The sequence below is a fragment of the Lotus japonicus genome, chromosome 5, assembly GCF_012489685.1.
Source record: "Lotus japonicus ecotype B-129 chromosome 5, LjGifu_v1.2".
Classification (NCBI taxonomy): domain Eukaryota; kingdom Viridiplantae; phylum Streptophyta; class Magnoliopsida; order Fabales; family Fabaceae; genus Lotus; species Lotus japonicus.
This window is the reverse complement of record NC_080045.1, coordinates 34,982,716-35,004,335: the sequence shown is the minus strand read 5'-3', so window position 1 is coordinate 35,004,335 and position 21,620 is coordinate 34,982,716.

The window sequence follows — 21,620 nt, the reverse complement described above, 5'->3', positions numbered from 1 at the left end:
AGGGCTCAAAATTAACATGAGTAAATCCAAAGCGATTACTTCAAAGGGGGTGTCGTCGGAGGTGAAATATGAAATTGCAGCCATTGCTCCTATTCCGTTTGTGGGGAACTTGGGCAAGTACTTGGGGTTTCCTCTTAAGGGAGGAAGCCCTAGGAGTAGAGACTTTGATTTTCTCTTGGATAATATTCAAAAGAAATTAGGAACCTGGCGGAGGAGCATGCTGAACTTGGCTGGTCGAGTGTGCTTAGCCAAGGCAGTAATTTCATCAATCCCAATTTATTCCATGCTGGTTTTTAAACTTCCATCCAGTGTTACCAACCGCATCAACAAAATCACAAGATCGTTTATTTGGAGCAATGGTGGTGGATCGAGAGCTTGGCATCTGGTGGGATGGGAGAAAATTATTAAGCCCAAGGATTTTGGAGGCCTAGCGGTTCGTGATATGAGGCTAGCCAATACAGCGATGCTTGACAAAGCTGTTTGGAGTGTTCTTCACAAACCGGATAAGCTTTGGGTACAGGCCTTGACTCACAAGTATTTGGCTAATAATTCTGTTTTGCAGGTAGAAGCGAAACAATCAGATTCGCCTGTTTGGACGGGTTTATTAAAAGCCCGTGATGATCTTAAAAGTAGCTTCAAATATCGTCTCGGGAACGGAGCAACGTCCTTTTGGCATGCAGATTGGAGTGGTGGTGGAAAGTTAGCGGATGCAATTCCGTACGTGGATATCCATGACATGAACCTTTCACTGGCAGACATGATCACGGCAGAGAGTTGGGACCTCAGGAAAGCCTATACGGAAATTCCTGAGGAATGGATTCACAAACTCCAATCGGTGTCACCCAAGCTTTTCCCAGACAGAACTGATACCTGGATTTGGGGGCACGATGACAGAGGCTGCTACTCAGTAAAAAACGCTTATGATTGGCTGCTTTCCATGCATCAAGCGCCGGTTGTGACATCGAGTTATTCATGCCTGTGGCGTTTGAAAATCCCCGAGAAGGTGCGGATGTTTGTTTGGCTTGTACTACAGAAATCAATTCAAATTAATCAGTATCGTTTCCAATGTAACATGGCAGATTCCCCCAATTGTGTTCGGTGTTCTGGAGCGGTAGAGGATATCTTGCACTGTCTTAGAGATTGTCCCCATTCCAGGGAAATTTGGATGAGGGTTGGAGCTTTGAGGTGGCCGGGTTTCTTGGTAGCAAATTGTGGTGCTTGGGTTCAGCGGCAAGCACAGGGAATCAATGGGGTTAAATTTGTAGCTTGCTTGTGGGGGATATGGAAGTGGAGGAACAATATGATCTTTGAATCTCAACATTGGGAGATCCATGAAGCTTGGAGGAGACTTTGCCATGACCATGATGAGATGGTTCAGTTCAGGGCCCCTGCGATGGAGGTAGAGGACGGAGTGTGGATGGCAAGCCGTTGGTTGAAGCCACCAGCGGGCGCGGTGAACCTGTGTATCGACGGCAGTTTCAGGCCTGATGACGGAAGCATGGGTGCTGGAGGGATTGTGCGTGATGATCAGGGCAAGTGGGTTTTTGGATTCCATGCATTTCAGGAGCAGGGAAACACGCTGATGTCAGAGGCTTATGCGCTGAAGCTAGGGTTGTTGTTGATCTGGGACCGTGGATTCCGTCGAGCAATTTGCAACGTTGATTGTGCAGAGCTTCTTCAGTCTTTGAGAGATGAGGAGAGTAGGCACTTCCTCCCTATTCTGGAGGAAATCTCAGGCCTCCTGAGTCGTAACTGGGACATTTCGCTTGCTCGTATTGATAGAGATTACAATCGTCCAGCGGATTGGCTAGCTAGGAAGGGAGCTTCCTCTCCAAGTTCACCGCTCAACGTGTTGATCAATCCCCCAGGGGAGCTGGAGATCCTCATCATGGAGGATCGTTTAGGTGTTCCTTAGTCGTTTGTTTTTCTGTCAATTTTCCGATGTAACAAAAAAAAAAAATTTTTATTTAAATATTTTTCCTAGTTTTTTATCATATCACATAACAAAATAAATCTCATATTTTCTCTCTTTTTTCTTTCTATATTTATCTCCACCTCCAACTCTTTTCACCTCAAGATGATCAAGTGTGAGCAAAACAGTTGTGCTCGACTAATTTCACACTTCAAATTTTTCCACTTTAATTTTCTTTTATTTATTTTTCTTTTTTCCTTCACCATTAGAGAGAGAAAATATAGAACGTAATGTTTTTTTTTGAAAATAGAAGTTTTTATTAAATGGATAATGGTCGATATTACATACAACACATAACAATGTGAATAGTCCCCAAATGCTAACATAAGACAACCTAGAACTGAAACTCGCCCCATAAAGCAATACAAGGCAGCAAACCCGTTATTAAACATTAATCGACCAACGAGAAGAGGCGTCCATCGGGGATCTAGATGTAGCGAGGAGAAAACCTCGCAAACCCAACAAAAACAGAGCCTCAACTCGGTATTGGATGGAACGCAAATCAACACGAGATATCGACCAAGATGAGAGCAACAAAACTGACTCATACTTCTGAGCGCAATAGCACTGACAAGTCCAAAACTCCGGGAGTGAGCGAGCCACACCCGAAGGACCTCATGGACACTCTAAATCGGCTGGACCGGCACACCAAATAATGAAATTAGAGCAACGCCAATGTCACCACCACCCAGGATTAGCAACACGAAAACCACAGAAGCCCTAACCATCACCGACACCAACGAACCCACCAACAACCCAGAATGTAACACCCCGATTTCGGTGGCGTCACTTTAGTAACCAAAAATAAATACTTAAGCGGAAAAACGTGAATTATTTTTTTTCGATAATGTAATTAAAGACAGAAAGAGATGAAACTCTAAAACGAAAGATAACAGAACTAATATACAATATATTTACAGCCCCCACTGTAAGTTGTAAACCACGTCACGAGTAAACCTCCAGTGACGGAAAATAAAAGAGAGTAACGCCCGTAGGCAAAAGTACAAACCAAAAGAAAAGTCAAGTGTCCGCAACACTATCCCTCAAAATGAGAATGAGTTAGCCCAGATGGCCCTAACAAGACCGCCTAGCCCAACCAACTCTCTGTGATCCCCGTAGAGGAACCACACAAAAAGCTATCGGCGGGAAGCTACCCTGTCCCCAAAGAAACAATGACGGTCAGAGCTAAGACTCTACTCCTACACTAATCCCATCTCGAGTAAGTCGCTCGGTGGCCAGCGGGGTCGACCACCCATGAACCGTAGTCCTCCTGATCAAGCTTCTCCAACCTAGTTTCCCCTGAAGGGTGAACCATCGTGAACCGGTCCGCCATGGACATCTGACAAAGGCGTAGTCCGCCCAAACACACACAGAAGACGCGAGGGTCAACTCCAAAGAATTATATAATTAATAAAACCAGATATATAGGATAATAGTTATTAGCCTCTCAGGCTTATAAGTTTAGGGATAACATCCTAGGGTTGCATGTATCACAATGAATATAAAAGATCATAATAACAATTAGCATGCCTCAAATAGGATAAACAAGTACCAATCACACTCAGCAACTAAGTCAGAATGTATGTTGCATGCAATGCAATGCTGATTAACAAGATGCATTCCGGAAGAAGGATGGACACCAACGAGTCAGCCCTAACACCGGCCATAGTGGGACCATTCCGCTCGGGCGTCTCTTACACCACACAAAAGTAGTCAGATCAGCAGTGAACCCGTAGGTCTGCCATTCCGTCTGCTACTGAGGACCACCGTAGTGTCCTAAATATGGAAATCCGGGTCTTTTGACCATTTTGGAATCCACCGAGGTCCGGCATCCCACCGTGTATTAACCTCAAAATGAGTGCATGAATGCAAGTGATTAGCCAAACAACGTCTTCGACCTCACCCGACACGTCGCCACGTGTTCTAATTAACTTAATGTCTCTAAAAGAATACCCTAGGGTAAATGTCGATTCTGCGACAAAATGAATTAATCAAGAGAAGAAGAATGTACTTTGGAACTCATGGTTCCCGGCTAAACTTTAGATAGCCAATCAATAAACTGCTCATCGAGCGAAAAGGTACCGAAGTACTTGGAACTTATAGTCTCCGGCTAAACTTTAGATAGCCAAACATTAAACTGCTCATCGAGCGAAAGAGTACGATTGTACTTGGAAACTTGAAGTTTCCGGCTAAACTTTAGATAGCCAAACAATAACCTGCTCATCGAGCAAAAGAGTATCAACGTACTCAGAAACTTGTAAGTTCCTCAAAACTTGGACTCGACGACACTTCTCATATTTTCAAAACTAATATTCAGACTTTAAGCTCTTATCTAAGGTTGTTATCATTGTTCAAGGGTTTTAGAGATTGATTAATGTCTTATGAATTTTCCTTGAGAAAATAGATTTCTTTTAGTCTTATAATACTTCCTATAAGTTTTCAGAGATCCCATGATCCCAAATAATTCCCTGAGAAGGTCTCGATCCATTAAAACATAACAAGGTCCGAACTTCGTTCGTCCTTTGAAACTCTCTCAAAATCTCATAAAAATTCGGCATGACTTGCCCGTAATCCTCACTTTCCAGAAACATAGGCACGAGTGGAATAGCATAAAATGAAACAGCTCAATCAATAAGCATAAACAGCATATTCCAACACATCCTGTAACACCCCGATTTCGGTGGCGTCACTTTAGTAACCAAAATAAACTTAATGCGGAAAAACGTGAATATTTTTTTTTATAATAATAACTAAGACAAGACGGAATTAAATAAAACCCAACAATAACAAAAATCAGAACTAATATACAATATATAAACAGCCCCCGCTGTAGTAGCAACCTCGTCACGAGTAACCTCCAGTGACGGAAAGAAAAGTGCAACGCCCGTAGGCAATATATACAAACCAAATGAAAAGGGTGAAGTGCCCGCAACACCATCCTCAAAACTGAGAATCAGCTGACCCAATGGCCTGAAAATAAGACCTCCTAAGTCCAACCAACTCTCTGTGATTCCCGTAAGGAAACCACACAAAAAGCTATAGGCGGATCTACCCTGTCCCCTACGTAACAAATGAAGCAAGACTGTCAGAGCTAAAACTCTACTCCTACACTAATCCTAACTCGAGGAGCTCATACCAACACTCAAAACTATGTGCTAGCATGATCGTCGTCTGAATCAGAATCCAGAACGACCAAGTCTACCAACCCTATCCGTCCTCCCCTCGTAACCGCAGTACGCTCCGATGCTGGACTCACGGGCTTAGGGCCCGAACTCTGATCATCGATGATCGCAACAGAGGGTGCACTAGACCCTGCCGAAGGCACTCCCACTGGAATCTCCTCTGAGGGATCCTCCTCCTCTGAAGATGGCGGTGGCGGCGGTGCTCCTCCGAATCCTGGTCCGCAGTGAACGCCCGGTGGCAAGTTGAAGCTGATAGAGCATCGCCTCAACACTCCTGACCTCAAGAGTCCTCCACTGTCCACGTGGTCCTCCATGATGCGCCCCGAATACGTCGCTCGATGGCTCGCGGGGTCAACCACCCACGACCCGGGGTCGTCCTGATCGATCATCTCATACCTAATCCCCCCCGAAGGGTGGACCATGGTGTACCAATCCGCAATATTCATCTGACAAAAGGCGTTGTCCGCCAAAACACACACAGAAGACGCGAGGGTCAACTCTAAAGAACTATGTAGATAATAAACCCAATAGGTACAAATAATAGATAGCCACTTAGGCTTATAACTAGAGATATCATTCCTAGGGTTGCATGTTCCACAAAATCATAACGACAATAATAACAATTAGCATGTTCCAAGTAAGTTTATCAAATAGCAACCACACTCATCAACTAAGTCAGTATGCATGTTGCGTGACATGTATGCAGGTTAACCCAGTCAACCAATATGCAATCCGGAACGGATGGACATCAACGGATCAGCCCTTCACCAGCCACGGTGGTGCCATTTCGGCCCGCGTGCCTCTTACTCCAACAACAACGGTAGTCAGATCAGCCGTAACCCGTAGGTCTGCCATTTCGGTCTGCTACAAGAGACGTCTACAGACGCTCTATCACGGAAATCCGGGTCTTATGACCATTTTGGAATCCGACGAGGTCCAGAGTACGTCCTGTGTTAATACCCCATTAATGTTGCATGAATGCAGGATGATTAGTCAACTAACGTCTCCGATCTCACTCGACACGTCGCCACGTGTTCTAGGTAAATTAAAGTTTCTAAAAGCTTACCCTAAGGTAAAGTCGATTCTGCGACAAAAGACACACTTCACAACACACATCGCTGCTCCAACAGCACAAGAGTATCACATACTCGGGAACTAACGGTTCCCCGGACTTATCCCCAGGATAGCCCAACAACATCGCTTCTCCAACAGCACGACAACAAACGCTGCTCCAACAGCACAACAACAAACGCTGCTCCAACAACACAACAACAACAGACTCAACACTTGGATCCGACGACACTTCTCGTTTTCCAAAACTATGATTTTCATCCAAAGCCTCCTTTCGAGATTATTACTCTTACTTAAAGGTTTAGAGGTTGTTTAATGTCTTATGAATTTTCTTTTCAAAATAATATCCTTTTTTAGTCTTATCGCAATTCCTATAAGTTCTCGGGATCTTCGAATCCCCAAATGACTCCAGAGAATGTCTCGATCCATAAACCCTATACAAGGCCCGAACCTCGTTCGTCCTATCAAACTTTCTCAAAACTCTCAAAATAAAATCGGCATGACCTGCCCGCTATTCTCACCGTTCAGAATCTCAGATTCCAGTACAGAGCATATTTAAATCCTCACAATCAACAACATGTCTTATATCAATAAATCGCATCATAAACACTTAGCACTTAGCATATAAAGCATGCACCACACATCCTAGATTACCCACATAGCACATAGCATGTAAGACAATCTCAAAAACATTCAGTAGATGAATCATCTACATTGTCAGTCGAAGCCTCAGAAAACATTTTCCAATCACACACAATTCCAGTGCATAAACAGTAAACAATGTCGAAACATCGACCCTAAGCATTAACAAGAGATTCAGTGAGAAGCCCTCACCTGAAAGTTCTCCAGAATGATCAACTAGTGCTTCCTCGCACTCAAAGTGTTGGTCCTCGGGGAAGTCCTCAAAAGCACCTTTATAATAAAATCACAGAATACTATCAGAATCTATCGGAAACTAAGCTATCGATACTTACTAAGGTTACTCGAAGTAATCTATACTCTAAGGTACGATAATCTAGCGCGAAAAGACAAGTTTTCGGAAAAGGAAATTTCCTCCTCCTCCTCTAATAGGCTCGGCCACTTTTCACAATTAAGGGGCTCGATTTTTCTTCGATCAAACTTGGTTCCTATGCTTTCATAAGCCGTAACTAAGGGTATTCTGAACTCGGAAAAATTATCGGATCAAAAACTGTCGCAGGGGTATTTTGGTCATGATTTTTAACTTAGGATTTTCAAAACTGAAATCCCAAAAATAAAATTTTGCAGGGACGTCACCAACGACGTTTATGACAACTAATCCTACTAGCACTAAGCTAAGGCGATAGTTTTCAGCCTAAAGGTTGAAGCTTTACACCAAAAACTCCAAAAATGGGTATTTTAGGTTCAAATTGATTCCGGCGGAATTCCGGAGACATAACGGAAAATCTAATCCGGCAGAAGTGATCTTGGGCACATATAGAAGAGGTTTAGAATCAGAAATGAAAGATTCAGGATAGTTTTGCAAAAACCCATAAACTATCCGCTCAGAAAACTCTACAGAAAAGCTATGGAAAAAGCGATCAGAGGTAAGGATTAGCGACTATACCTCGAAGCCTTGAAGCAGCAACTGATTGATCGACGATCAAGCAAACGATGAAGAAAATCTTCTCCTCCTTCTTCCTCTTTGTGGCCGCGGGTTTGGGTGGGGAAATGGGTAGTTTTTTTGGTTTTTTCTTCCTTTCTTTGCTATATATAGAAGGTGGAAATTCGCGGGAAAATGAAAGTTTCGCGAATCTGATTTTTCCGGCGTCATTCTCCGTGAATTAATAGATATGTTTTGGCAAAAGAATTCGAAAACTATAAAGAGGTCTCCTTGTATTTTTGGCAACTAATGCATAGTCGGTATAAAACTATTTTATCCGATAAGTTGCTTTTTGCATCGAATGTCGGAATAGAAAACTTCCTTCGGAAGAAAGATTGAAATCATCAAGAGAAATGGGTGTACGCGTGTAGAATATTCATTTGAAGCTCTGAATAGATAAAGTCCCCATAGTCGGGTGATTCTAGGGTTTTGAAATACCAGGGATTCAGTTTCGGCAAACTTCCGATGATTGGAATCGGACGTTCGTAGATCCTAGAGTTTCGCCTCGAAACGATTGTGATATATGGAAAAAGAGAAGTTCTAACATTTCTCTGAAGATTTTTGGAATTAACTGCCATCGTGCCTAAAAGTGAAGATTAGCTATATACTAGGGTTTCTGACCTAGGTTTAAGCGTAAAACGTTCGTGCTATAACTTTTATCGATCATAATGCAATCCTTGAACTTTTCCTGAACTTTCTCCTTCATAAATATATTTCATTTAATAAACTTTCGTTCAGGTTTCCCTTCACATTACATCAACCCTAATCGTGAATAAGAAGTTTATTCACTTAGCATGAACTTAAAAACTCGGGCCTTACATTACTACCCTCCAAAAAGAAAGTTTCGACCTCGAAACTTAAGGGTTAGTAAAAAGTTCTGGATACTGTTCTTGAATCTTCTCCTTCAGCTCCCATGTCGCATCACCAGTGTCTTTATTCCAAATGACCTTCACTAACTCGATCTCTTTCCCTCTCAACTGTTTTATCCTGGTGTCACCAATGCTAATTGGCGGTGTCTCGAAAGACAGATCATCCTTCAACTCAATATCATCCAGCTCGATAACATGTGTCGGATCCGCAATATATTTCCTCAGTTGTGACACGTGGAATACATCATGAATATTTGATAGAAATGGAGGTAGTGCAATCTGATATGCGACTGGTCCAATTCGACGAGTGATCTGATACGGTCCAATGAACTTGGGCGTAAGCTTCTTTGACTTGATTGCTCGACCAACACCCGTCGTCTGAGTAACTCTCAGAAATACATGATCTCCTTCTTCGAACTCCAGAGTTCTGCGCCTCTGATCTGCATAACTCTTCTGTCTACTCTGAGAAGTCCTCATCTTCTCTCTGATCTGCTTGATCTTCTCAGTGGTCTGTTGCAGAAGTTCCGGTCCTACCAACAGATTTTCTCCGTTTTGGTACCAACACAAAGGTGTTCTACACTTGCGGCCATACAAAGCCTCATACGGTGCCATACCAATGCTCATATGAAAACTGTTGTTGTATGTGAACTCAATCAATGGCAATAAGGTATCCCAACTGCCCTTGTTGTCCAGAACGCAAGCGCGTAGCAAATCCTCCAACGACTGAATAGTTCTCTCAGTCTGTCCATCAGTCTGCGGATGATAAGCAGAACTTAGTCTCAGCCTTGTTCCCAAAGCCTCTTGAAGAGCTCCCCAAAAATGTGATGTAAACTTCGGGTCTCGATCGGATACAATACTTGTCGGTACTCCGTGAAGTCGTACAATCTCCGCTATATATAACTCTGATAGTTTCTCCACGTTGTACGTAGTCCTCACCGGTACGAAATGAGCCGACTTAGTCAGTCGATCCACGATTACCCAAATAGAATCGTATCCCTTCTGAGTTCTTGGCAAAGCCACGACGAAATCCATCGATATGCTATCCCATTTCCATTCTGGCACATCCAAGCTTTGTAGCATACCTGAAGACTTCTGATGCTCCACCTTCGCCTTCTGACATGTCAGACATGCAGCTACATACTCAGCCACTTGTCTTTTCATTCCTGGCCACCAAAAATTCACCTTCAAGTCCTGGTACATCTTCTTCATTCCAGGATGAATGCTTAACTTGCTCTTGTGACCTTCATCCATAATCAACCTTCTCAAGTCAGGGTTGTTAGGTACACAAACCCTATCCTTGCACCGTAGGATATTGTCACTTCCCACCTTGAATTCTGGGTCCTTACCTTGACTTACCAAATTTCTTTTCCCGAGCAGAAACTCATCTTGTAACTGTTGGTCTCGGATTTCCTCCATCAACCCATTGGTAATTCTGATCATCCCGAACTTCAGTTCTCCCTCGGATAATTTCACATCCAAGCTCAAATCTCGAAATTGCTCTAACAGCTGCAGCTCCTTCACCATCATCGACGAGATGTGCATCTTCCTGCTCAAGGCATCAGCAACAACATTCGCCTTTCCAGGATGATATTGCAGAGTGAACTCGTAATCTTTGAGAAATTCCATCCACCGGCGCTGCCTCATGTTCAGCTCCTTCTGCTCAAACAAGTACTTCAAGCTCTTATGATCACTGAATATGGTGAAATTGCATCCATATAAGTGATGTCTCCAAATCTTCAGCGCAAATACGATTGCAGCTAGTTCCAAGTCATGAGTCGGATAATTCTTCTCATGCACCTTCAGTTGTCTTGAAGCATAAGCAACCACCTTCCGATGTTGCATCAGCACACATCCCAAACCTTGATGCGAAGCATCACAGTATACCTCATAAGGTTCCTCCGGTTGCGGTAAGACGAGTACAGGTGACGTCGTCAACCGTTCCTTCATCGTCTGAAAGCTAGTCTCGCACGCTTCAGTCCATGCAAAAGGTTGGTCCTTCCTCGTCAGTTGAGTCAACGGTCCAACAATCTTCGCGAAATTCTCGATAAAGCGACGATAGTATCCCGCTAAACCGACAAAACTTCTGATCTCAGTCACTGTCTTTGGTCGTTCCCATGACAATACGGTCTCTACCTTTGCTGGATCCACAGCTATCCCCTCCTTAGAGATCACATGGCCTAAGAATTTTACCTCTTTGAGCCAAAATTCGCACTTAGAAGGATTGGCATACAACTCCTTCTCCCTCAGCACTTGTAAAACTTGTCGCAAGTGCTCCTCATGGTCTTCAACATTCTTTGAATAGATCAGAATGTCGTCGATAAACACCACGACGAATCGATCCAGGAATGTATGGAAAGTCATATTCATGTAAGCCATGAATATTGCCGGCGCATTTGTCACCCCAAATGGCATCACTAAGTACTCATAGTGTCCATAACGGGTTCTGAATGTCGTCTTCTGGATATCCTCGGTCTTGACCCTGATTTGATGATAACCCGACTTCAGGTCGATCTTCGAGAATATTGTAGCTCCTCGTAGTTGATCCATCAAATCATCAATCCTAGGTAACGGATACCTATTCTTGACGGTTACCTTGTTCAATTGTCGGTAGTCGACACATAATCTCGACTTCCCGTCCTTCTTCTTCACCAATAAGACTGGCGCTCCCCAAGGTGAAACGCTTGGTCGTATGAATCCCTTCGACAGAAGATCTTCGAGTTGGGACTTCAATTCCACTAGCTCCGCAGGTGCCATACGATATGGTGCAATCGAAATCGGCCCTGTTCCCGGTACGATGTCTATAGCAAACTCAATGTCGCGCACAGGCGGCAATCCAGGTACATCGCCAGGAAAAACATCCGTGAATTCTTTCACCACTGGAATACTGCCAACTTCTGGGTTCCCTTTGCTCTCCAAGCTTAGCAAAACAGAATACTCCTGAGATCCCTCGTTCAAAGCGACGCTGATGTGATTGGCAGATAGATACTCGGAAAGATCCGAATCAGGGAATACCACTCTCTTTCGGTTGCAGTCCAAAAGACAATGATAGCGGGACAACCAATCCATTCCTAGGATAACATCTAGGTTCTTAAGAGTTAGGCATACTAGGTTAGCATGGTAGATCCTATTGTTGTATGTTATCGGACAATACATGCATGCTGAATTAGCAAGTAGAGTCTTGGCAGGAGTAGCAACTATCAGATCGAAGCTCAAAGCAGTAATAGGAAGTCTTAATCTGATCGCACACTCTCTAGAGATAAAAGAATGCGTTGCACCGGAATCAAAAAGTACGGATAGAAGATTACCGTCAATCCCGCAGTCGCCTCTAATCAGTCCATCGACTCCCTCAGCATCCTCACCATCCATGGTGTAGACTCTCGCCTTCGCAGCAGGACGCTTCCCTCGAGCTGTGTTGACGGTTGGTTCCGCCTTTGGTACCTTACACTGAGCCGCAGTATGCCCCAGCTTATTACAGTTGTAACATTGAGGCCTCGTGTCGGGACAATCACGAGCATAATGCCCTGACTTCCCACACTTGAAGCAAATCAGTTCCCGGTTCTGAGTCTGACCTCCTGAACCACCAGCAGCACCCACCATGGGCCTGTAAGATCCTGATGCAAACCCTCTACCAGCAGGGCGCTGATACGGCCTCCTGTTCTGAAACCTTCCCCTGTTCTGATTATTCTGAGAGCTCGACCTCATCGGCCCTCCAGTTCCAGCCCGGTTCAACCTCCGGTTCTTCATCAGCTCCACTTCCGTGGCTTTCTCCACCAATGATTGGAATCGCATGATTCCCAGTGGCCTCACTGAGTCCTCAATATCGGGTCTCAGTCCATTCACGAAGCGCTTGCACATGTAGCGCTCGTCAACATGATCATTAAAGAATTGGAAATGCTTTGCCAAAGACTCCAGCTTCGAAGCAAATTCCGGTACAGACATACCTCCCTGACGGAGTGTCAAAAACTGCGCCTCTCTCTCATCCCGGGCACTTGTCGGAAAATACTTTTCCAAGAATGCGGTCCGGAACGAGTTCCAGTTAATTTCTTCATGGTTGGCTTCCATGATCCCCCTGGTGCCCTTCCACCAGTACTCAGCATCTCCCAGCAGAAGATAAGTCGCCATGCCCACCTTGGCACCCTCTACAGTCTGCAGAACGCCGAAAATCTTCTCGATTTCCTGGATCCAGAGATCCGCTGCGTCTGGATCAGTACCATCAGAGAACTTTGGTGGGTTTTGCCTCCTGAAGTCATTGAGGCCTTTGTTCTGGTCCAGAGTTATTTCCCTCTGGCGCTGATGCTGTTCACGTGCTTCTTCAGTAGCACGCCTCATGGCATTATCGTTTGCCTGCGCTGTTACCGCTTGGGCCTGCGCTGTTACCGCTTGGGCCATAGTGGCCATCATCTCAGCTAGCTGGTTAGTATTCACCATATTCTGTTAAAGGAAGCAAACAGTCAGTACTTATCATAAGATAGCATCTAGCATCACTATACAATATGAGTAAGCAATAACTTCAATCAATTTTTAAGCGAAAAATCGCTTGCAGACAATCAATTTTCACTCTTTGCAGAGTCACACAACCTAGCACAGAAGACCTATTCCCCAACAACTCCCGAAAGACTCGACCGTGCTCTGATACCACAATGTAACACCCCGATTTCGGTGGCGTCACTTTAGTAACCAAAATAAACTTAATGCGGAAAAACGTGAATATTTTTTTTTTATAATAATAACTAAGACAAGACGGAATTAAATAAAACCCAACAATAACAAAAATCAGAACTAATATACAATATATAAACAGCCCCCGCTGTAGTAGCAACCTCGTCACGAGTAACCTCCAGTGACGGAAAGAAAAGTGCAACGCCCGTAGGCAATATATACAAACCAAATGAAAAGGGTGAAGTGCCCGCAACACCATCCCTCAAAACTGAGAATCAGCTGACCCAATGGCCTGAAAATAAGACCTCCTAAGTCCAACCAACTCTCTGTGATTCCCGTAAGGAAACCACACAAAAAGCTATAGGCGGATCTACCCTGTCCCCTACGTAACAAATGAAGCAAGACTGTCAGAGCTAAAACTCTACTCCTACACTAATCCTAACTCGAGGAGCTCATACCAACACTCAAAACTATGTGCTAGCATGATCGTCGTCTGAATCAGAATCCAGAACGACCAAGTCTACCAACCCTATCCGTCCTCCCCTCGTAACCACAGTACGCTCCGATGCTGGACTCACGGGCTTAAGGCCCGAACCCTGATCATCGATGATCGCAACAGAGGGTGCACTAGACCCTGCCGAAGGCACTCCCACTGGAATCTCCTCTGAGGGATCCTCCTCCTCTGAAGATGACGGTGGCGGCGGTGCTCCTCCGAATCCTGGTCCGCAGTGAACGCCCGGTGGCAAGTTGAAGCTGATAGAGCATCGCCTCAACACTCCTGACCTCAAGAGTCCTCCACTGTCCACGTGGTCCTCCATGATGCGCCCCGAATACGTCGCTCGATGGCTCGCGGGGTCAACCACCCACGACCCGGGGTCGTCCTGATCGATCATCTCATACCTAATCCCCCCCGAAGGGTGGACCATGGTGTACCAATCCGCAATATTCATCTGACAAAAGGCGTTGTCCGCCAAATCACACACAGAAGACGCGAGGGTCAACTCTAAAGAACTATGTAGATAATAAACCCAATAGGTACAAATAATAGATAGCCACTTAGGCTTATAACTAGAGATATCATTCCTAGGGTTGCATGTTCCACAAAATCATAACGACAATAATAACAATTAGCATGTTCCAAGTAAGTTTATCAAATAGCAACCACACTCATCAACTAAGTCAGTATGCATGTTGCGTGACATGTATGCAGGTTAACCCAGTCAACCAATATGCAATCCGGAACGGATGGACATCAACGGATCAGCCCTTCACCAGCCACGGTGGTGCCATTTCGGCCCGCGTGCCTCTTACTCCAACAACAACGGTAGTCAGATCAGCCGTAACCCGTAGGTCTGCCATTTCGGTCTGCTACAAGAGACGTCTACAGACGCTCTATCACGGAAATCCGGGTCTTATGACCATTTTGGAATCCGACGAGGTCCAGAGTACGTCCTGTGTTAATACCCCATTAATGTTGCATGAATGCAGGATGATTAGTCAACCAACGTCTCCGATCTCACTCGACACGTCGCCACGTGTTCTAGGTAAATTAAAGTTTCTAAAAGCTTACCCTAAGGTAAAGTCGATTCTGCGACAAAAGACACACTTCACAACACACATCGCTGCTCCAACAGCACAAGAGTATCACATACTCGGGAACTAACGGTTCCCCGGACTTATCCCCAGGATAGCCCAACAACATCGCTGCTCCAACAGCACAACAACAAACGCTGCTCCAACAGCACAACAACAACAGACTCAACACTTGGATCCGACGACACTTCTCGTTTTCCAAGACTATGATTTTCATCCAAAGCCTCCTTTCGAGATTATTACCCTTACTTAAAGATTTAGAGGTTGTTTAATGTCTTATGAATTTTCTTTTCAAAATAATATCCTTTTTTAGTCTTATCGCAATTCCTATAAGTTCTCGGGATCTTCGAATCCCCAAATGACTCCAGAGAATGTCTCGATCCATAAACCCTATACAAGGCCCGAACCTCGTTCGTCCTATCAAACTTTCTCAAAACTCTCAAAATAAAATCGGCATGACCTGCCCGCTATTCTCACCGTTCAGAATCTCAGATTCCAGTACAGAGCATATTTAAATCCTCACAATCAACAACATGTCATATATCAATAAATCGCATCATAAACACTTAGCACTTAGCATATAAAGCATGCACCACACATCCTAGATTACCCACATAGCACATAGCATGTAAGACAATCTCAAAAACATTCAGTAGATGAATCATCTACATTGTCAGCCGAAGCCTCAGAAAACATTTTCCAATCACACACAATTCCAGTGCATAAACAGTAAACAATGTCGAAACATCGACCCTAAGCATTAACAAGAGATTCAGTGAGAAGCCCTCACCTGAAAGTTCTCCAGAATGATCAACTAGTGCTTCCTCGCACTCAAAGTGTTGGTCCTCGGGGAAATCCTCAAAAGCACCTTTATAATAAAATCACAGAATACTATCAGAATCTATCGGAAACTAAGCTATCGATACTTACTAAGGTTACTCGAAGTAATCTATACTCTAAGGTACGATAATCTAGCGCGAAAAGACAAGTTTTCGGAAAAGGAAATTTCCTCCTCCTCCTCTAATAGGCTCGGCCACTTTTCACAATTAAGGGGCTCGATTTTTCTTCGATCAAACTTGGTTCCTATGCTTTCATAAGCCGTAACTAAGGGTATTCTGAACTCGGAAAAATTATCGGATCAAAAACTGTCGCAGGGGTATTTTGGTCATGATTTTTAACTTAGGATTTTCAAAACTGAAATCCCAAAAATAAAATTTTGCAGGGACGTCACCAACGACGTTTATGACAACTAATCCTACTAGCACTAAGCTAAGGCGATAGTTTTCAGCCTAAAGGTTGAAGCTTTACACCAAAAACTCCAAAAATGGGTATTTTAGGTTCAAATTGATTCCGGCGGAATTCCGGCGACATAACGGAAAATCTAATCCGGAAGAAGTGATCTTGGGCACATATAGAAGAGGTTTAGAATCAGAAATGAAAGATTCAGGATAGTTTTGCAAAAACCCATAAACTATCCGCTCAGAAAACTCTACAGAAAAGCTATGGAAAAAGCGATCAGAGGTAAGGATTAGCGACTATACCTCGAAGCCTTGAAGCAGCAACTGATTGATCGACGATCAAGCAAACGATGAAGAAAATCTTCTCCTCCTTCTTCCTCTTTGTGGCCGCGGGTTTGGGTGGGGAAATGGGTAGTTTTTTTGGTTTTTTCTTCCTTTCTTTGCTATATATAGAAGGTGGAAATTCGCGGGAAAATGAAAGTTTCGCGAATCTGATTTTTCCGGCGTCATTCTCCGTGAATTAATAGATATGTTTTGGCAAAAGAATTCCAAAACTATAAAGAGGTCTCCTTGTATTTTTGGCAACTAATGCATAGTCGGTATAACACTATTTTACCCGATAAGTTGCTTTTTGCATCGAATGTCGGAATAGAAAACTTCCTTCGGAAGAAAGATTGAAATCATCAAGAGAAATGGGTGTACGCGTGTAGAATATTCATTTCAAGCTCTGAATAGATAAAGTCCCCATAGTCGGGTGATTCTAGGGTTTTGAAATACCAGGGATTCGGTTTCGGCAAACTTCCGATGATTGGAATCGGACGTTCGTAGATCCTAGAGTTTCGCCTCGAAACGATTGTGATATATGGAAAAAGAGAAGTTCTAACATTTCTCTGAAGATTTTTGGAATTAACTGCCATCGTGCCTAAAAGTGAAGATTAGCTATATACTAGGGTTTCTGACCTAGGTTTAAGCGTAAAACGTTCGTGCTATAACTTTTATCGATCATAATGCAATCCTTGAACTTTTCCTGAACTTTCTCCTTCATAAATATATTTCATTTAATAAACTTTCGTTCAGGTTTCCCTTCACATTACATCAACCCTAATCGTGAATAAGAAGTTTATTCACTTAGCATGAACTTAAAAACTCGGGCCTTACACATCCTAAATTAACCATGTAGCACATAGCATGTGAATCATTTAGCACACAATATCATGACATCAAGTACTCAACAAGTTCAGCCGAAGCCTCAGAAATCATTTCAGACATTTAGCAATTAGGTGCATAACACATAAATCAAGTCGAATTTCATCGACACCTAGGGCATTATCTAGTAATTCAGAGAGTAGCCCTCACCGGTGGGTCTTCCAGCTTCTTCCTCGCAAGTTCCTTCACGCTCCTCTCCTTGATTTCCAGGAAACTCCTCAAAAGAACCTTAAGCAAAAATCACAGAAATCAACACAATGAATCAGAAACTCAGCAAACAATAAGTCCTAGGGTCACATGGTACACTACAACTCCGTGGTACGACAATCTAACGCGTTAAGACAAGTTTTCGAAAAAGTCGGATTTTCCTCCCCCCTTGATATAGCTCTCGGCCACTTTCCTTAATTGGGAGGGTCGATTTTGAAGGTATGAAAAACGGTAGAAAGGGGGGGTTTGAATAACGTTTTCAGAACAAAACTTCCACCTTAAAGATTTTGACAAATCTTTCGAGAACTTAAGTGCTAAAACAGAAAAGGTGATTTCTTGATAAATCACTCAAGCTACTCCAGTCCACCCGTTAAGGTGATTTCTTCCTTCTTAGAATGAAGGCAATCCACTAATCAGGTAAGAGTTACAACTGCACTTGAAACCTACAAGTGACTAACAATTACACTGACTTAGCTCACACTAAGATTCACTCTCTTAGTCTTCTCTAGGATCCGATCAACCTTGATCTCCTAAAGGAACTAAACAAACTGTTTATCAAAGAATTGTTTACAAGAGATTTGCTTCTAAAAAGCTAATAGTAAACACAATGAATTTCAGATGAAAGAAAGCTTAGAATATTTTGAATATGTCTTGCGCGTATATGTGTTTCTTTCTTTTCTTCTCTAGCCGCTTCTTTCAATCTTCAGCCTCTATATATACTCCAAGGATTAGGGTTGAGCGTTGCATGGGAAATGCTACCGTTGGAGGGCAGTTCTGGAAAATCCAACTTCTGCTGTGGCTGAGAACGTTAGGTAGGTCGTCAGGAAGGTACACTTGCTTTTGTACTTGGATAGCGACTTGACCTTTTAACCTAGGAGACTTCTGATCAGGGGAATACTTCATATTGGAACTTGTGAAGCCGGTTGATCAGAGTCAGAGGGAAAGCACAGATCCTCTGACCATTGTATCTTCTGATTCTGAACTCAGAGGGAAGAACATGGCCTTCAGAGTTTCTTGCTTCTGGACTTCAGAGTTTCCACTATTCAGCTTCTGGATCTTCAGAGTCTTCTACACCATCAGAACATCTGAACCTTCAGTGTTTCTTGGTTATCAGAACTTCTAGATCTTCAGAGCTTCTAGCGACTGAGTCAACATCAGAGTTTGTATTGCTTCAGAACTTCTGAAGCTTTTCCACTGTTCATACTGAACATGGTGAATGCGAAAGCGTTGCTTGGGTTACCCTTTATACACAGTGCTTCTGATTTGTGTGAGATTGAGTTGAGGTCAGAGCCTGTAAATAGCACACTCAGAAAAACACGTTAGAGTACCACAATTGTTCATATCAAAAGGTTAACTTGTAATCATCAAAACATAGAGTTGTACTACTAGATCAAAACTTGATCTTACAGATTTTTCTTCGATCAAACTTGGTTCCTAGGTTATCATACGCCGTAACTAAGACGGTTCTAAGCTCGGAATAATTTTCGGATCGAAAACTGATATAAGGGTAGTTTGGTCATTATTTTCAGCTCAGAATTTCAAAACTGGATTTTTGAAAAACAAATTGGATGGGGACGTCAACAACGACGTTTATGACGACTAATCCTACTAGCACCAAGCCAAGTCGATAGTTTACAGCTTAAAGGTTGCGACTTTGCCTAAAAATGGGTATTTGATGCAAAACTTGATCCCGGCGGCATTTCGTCGACATCTGACAAAATCTAATCCGCAGAACACGCTCAGGAGCATGCAGGGAAGATGTTTAGACAGAGAAATCAAGCTATTTGGACAATTTTCCAAAAACCTCAAAATTTTGGACACAGAAAGACATAGGAGAAATCGACAGATCTGACGATCAGAAGAGAGATATAGTTTATCTACCTCAAGGTCTTCGATTAGCAACGATCGGTGAAGCAAACGGGCAAGAATCGGCGAAATCAGGATCCTCTCTTTCTCTCTTGGAGCTCGCGGCCTCTTGGGAAGAAATGGGTAAGTTTTTGCAAAATATCTCATTTTTCTAGCTATTTATAGGTTTTGGAAAATGCGGAAAAATGATTTTTTCGCGATTCCGATTTTTCCTGCGCGTTCCTCTGCGAATTCTAAGATAGGTTATGGCGACAGAATTCCAGAACTCAAAGCAGGATTCTTGGAATTAAACCAAACGATCCAAAGTCGGTGTAAGTCGGTTTATCCCGAAAAACTACTTTTTGCAGTGATCGTCAGATGAGAAAACTTCCTTCTGAAGAAAGATTAGAAATAACAATAGAAATAGGAGAACGCGGGTGGAATCTTCATTTGAAGCACCGAATAGAAAAAGTCTTCATCGTCTGTCGATCTTAGGTTTCTCGAACTATCAGGGATTCCGTTTCGGCAAACTTCCGAGAATTGGAATTTGACGTTCGTACTTTCCAGGGTTTCGCATCGAAATAATTGTTTATAGACGAAAAAGAGAAGTTCTAACATTTCTCTGAAGATTTTTGGAATTAGTTTCCATCGTGTCCTAATGTGTAAATTAACTATTCACTGATGCCTTTGACCTAGGATTAGGCGAATGTTAGTCGTGCTATAATTCTTATCGGTTTTGATACAATCCTTGGAATTTTCCTGAACCTTCTCCTTCATAAATTTATTTCATCCAATAAACTCATGTTCAGGTTTCCCTTCACGATACATCGAACTTATTCGTTACTAAGGAATTTCACTAATTTATTCTAAGCTTAAAATCTTGGGTCTCACACAGAACAAAGCGCTCAAAATTGTCTAAAAATAGATCCAGCATATGCATAAGGATTAAGGAACAAAAACACCCTCATGTAGCTTCCTTATCTTCGATATCATCTTCTTGCACCTAGAGAAATCGCACAGTTCCTATCTGGCCTCATCCAAAGCAACAATGATTATTTCAATTGAAATCTGACCTCCCATAAAACCCAATATATAGAGACTTCAAGATCCTTGACAGCTAACTCCATAAAATCACGAAAGGTAGAAATAAAATGTAATATATGATTTGATACTAAAAGAGAAGAGAGATAGAAACAAAATTAAGTATAAATTAAGTGGAAAACATTTATAGTGTAAATGAATCATTAATTACTAAAAATGTTTAGTTTACTGCAACTAAAACAAATGCTTAGGGTTTGTTTGACTGCGGTTTTCGAAAACTATATTTAAAGTTATTTTTAGAAACTGTTGCTGAAAACTGTTTATCAAAACAAAAATTGTTTGAATTAGTTGCTTTTGAACATTAAAATAATTAATTATAATCTGAAAACTAAAAACTAAAACAGAAAACACATTTTACGTGTTTTTATTTGGTATTTTAGTTTTAAAACATAAAATGAGAACTATTTTTAAAAATAGTTTTGAAAATAAATCGGTTTTAAAATTTTTAGGTTTTAAAAAGAGAAATTTTTAAAACTGTAATCCAACAAACGCTTGGTTTACAATTTTTTTTTACGGTGAAAAATGTGATAAGTGATGTTATAGATATAAAAAGAAAATAAGAGATGAAAATAATTAAATTACGAAGGGATAATGAGATGGATGAGAAAATATATAAATTGATATGAATCGTAACTCATTCAACCGTATAACTTGTTGACAAAACCCACGTGATCTGATTATCATTCTTTTGTGTACTCGAAAAGAAATATGAAAATGTTTCCTATAAATGAATTTTTTATTTGCCAATGGAATTGAGGAAAATGATATAAAGTACTAACTATATATTGAATTCTAATTATTTTGGGATATATAGGTTTGAACTTGGAAGTATATATATTTATAAATTGTCTAGTATGACCAAAAAATCTTATAGACAAGTTAAAAAAGCTAACTCTTTTTTTTTTGAACTTTAAAAAAAAAAGGGGTTGATATTATATAAGTTAAGTATGAAGTATAAATATGGTTTATGTGCAGTATATTTAAAGGGGTTGATAGGAGCTGCGACCTCAAAATTTTCAGTTTCTTTTTCAATTATATATATTTTTCTGTAAAAAG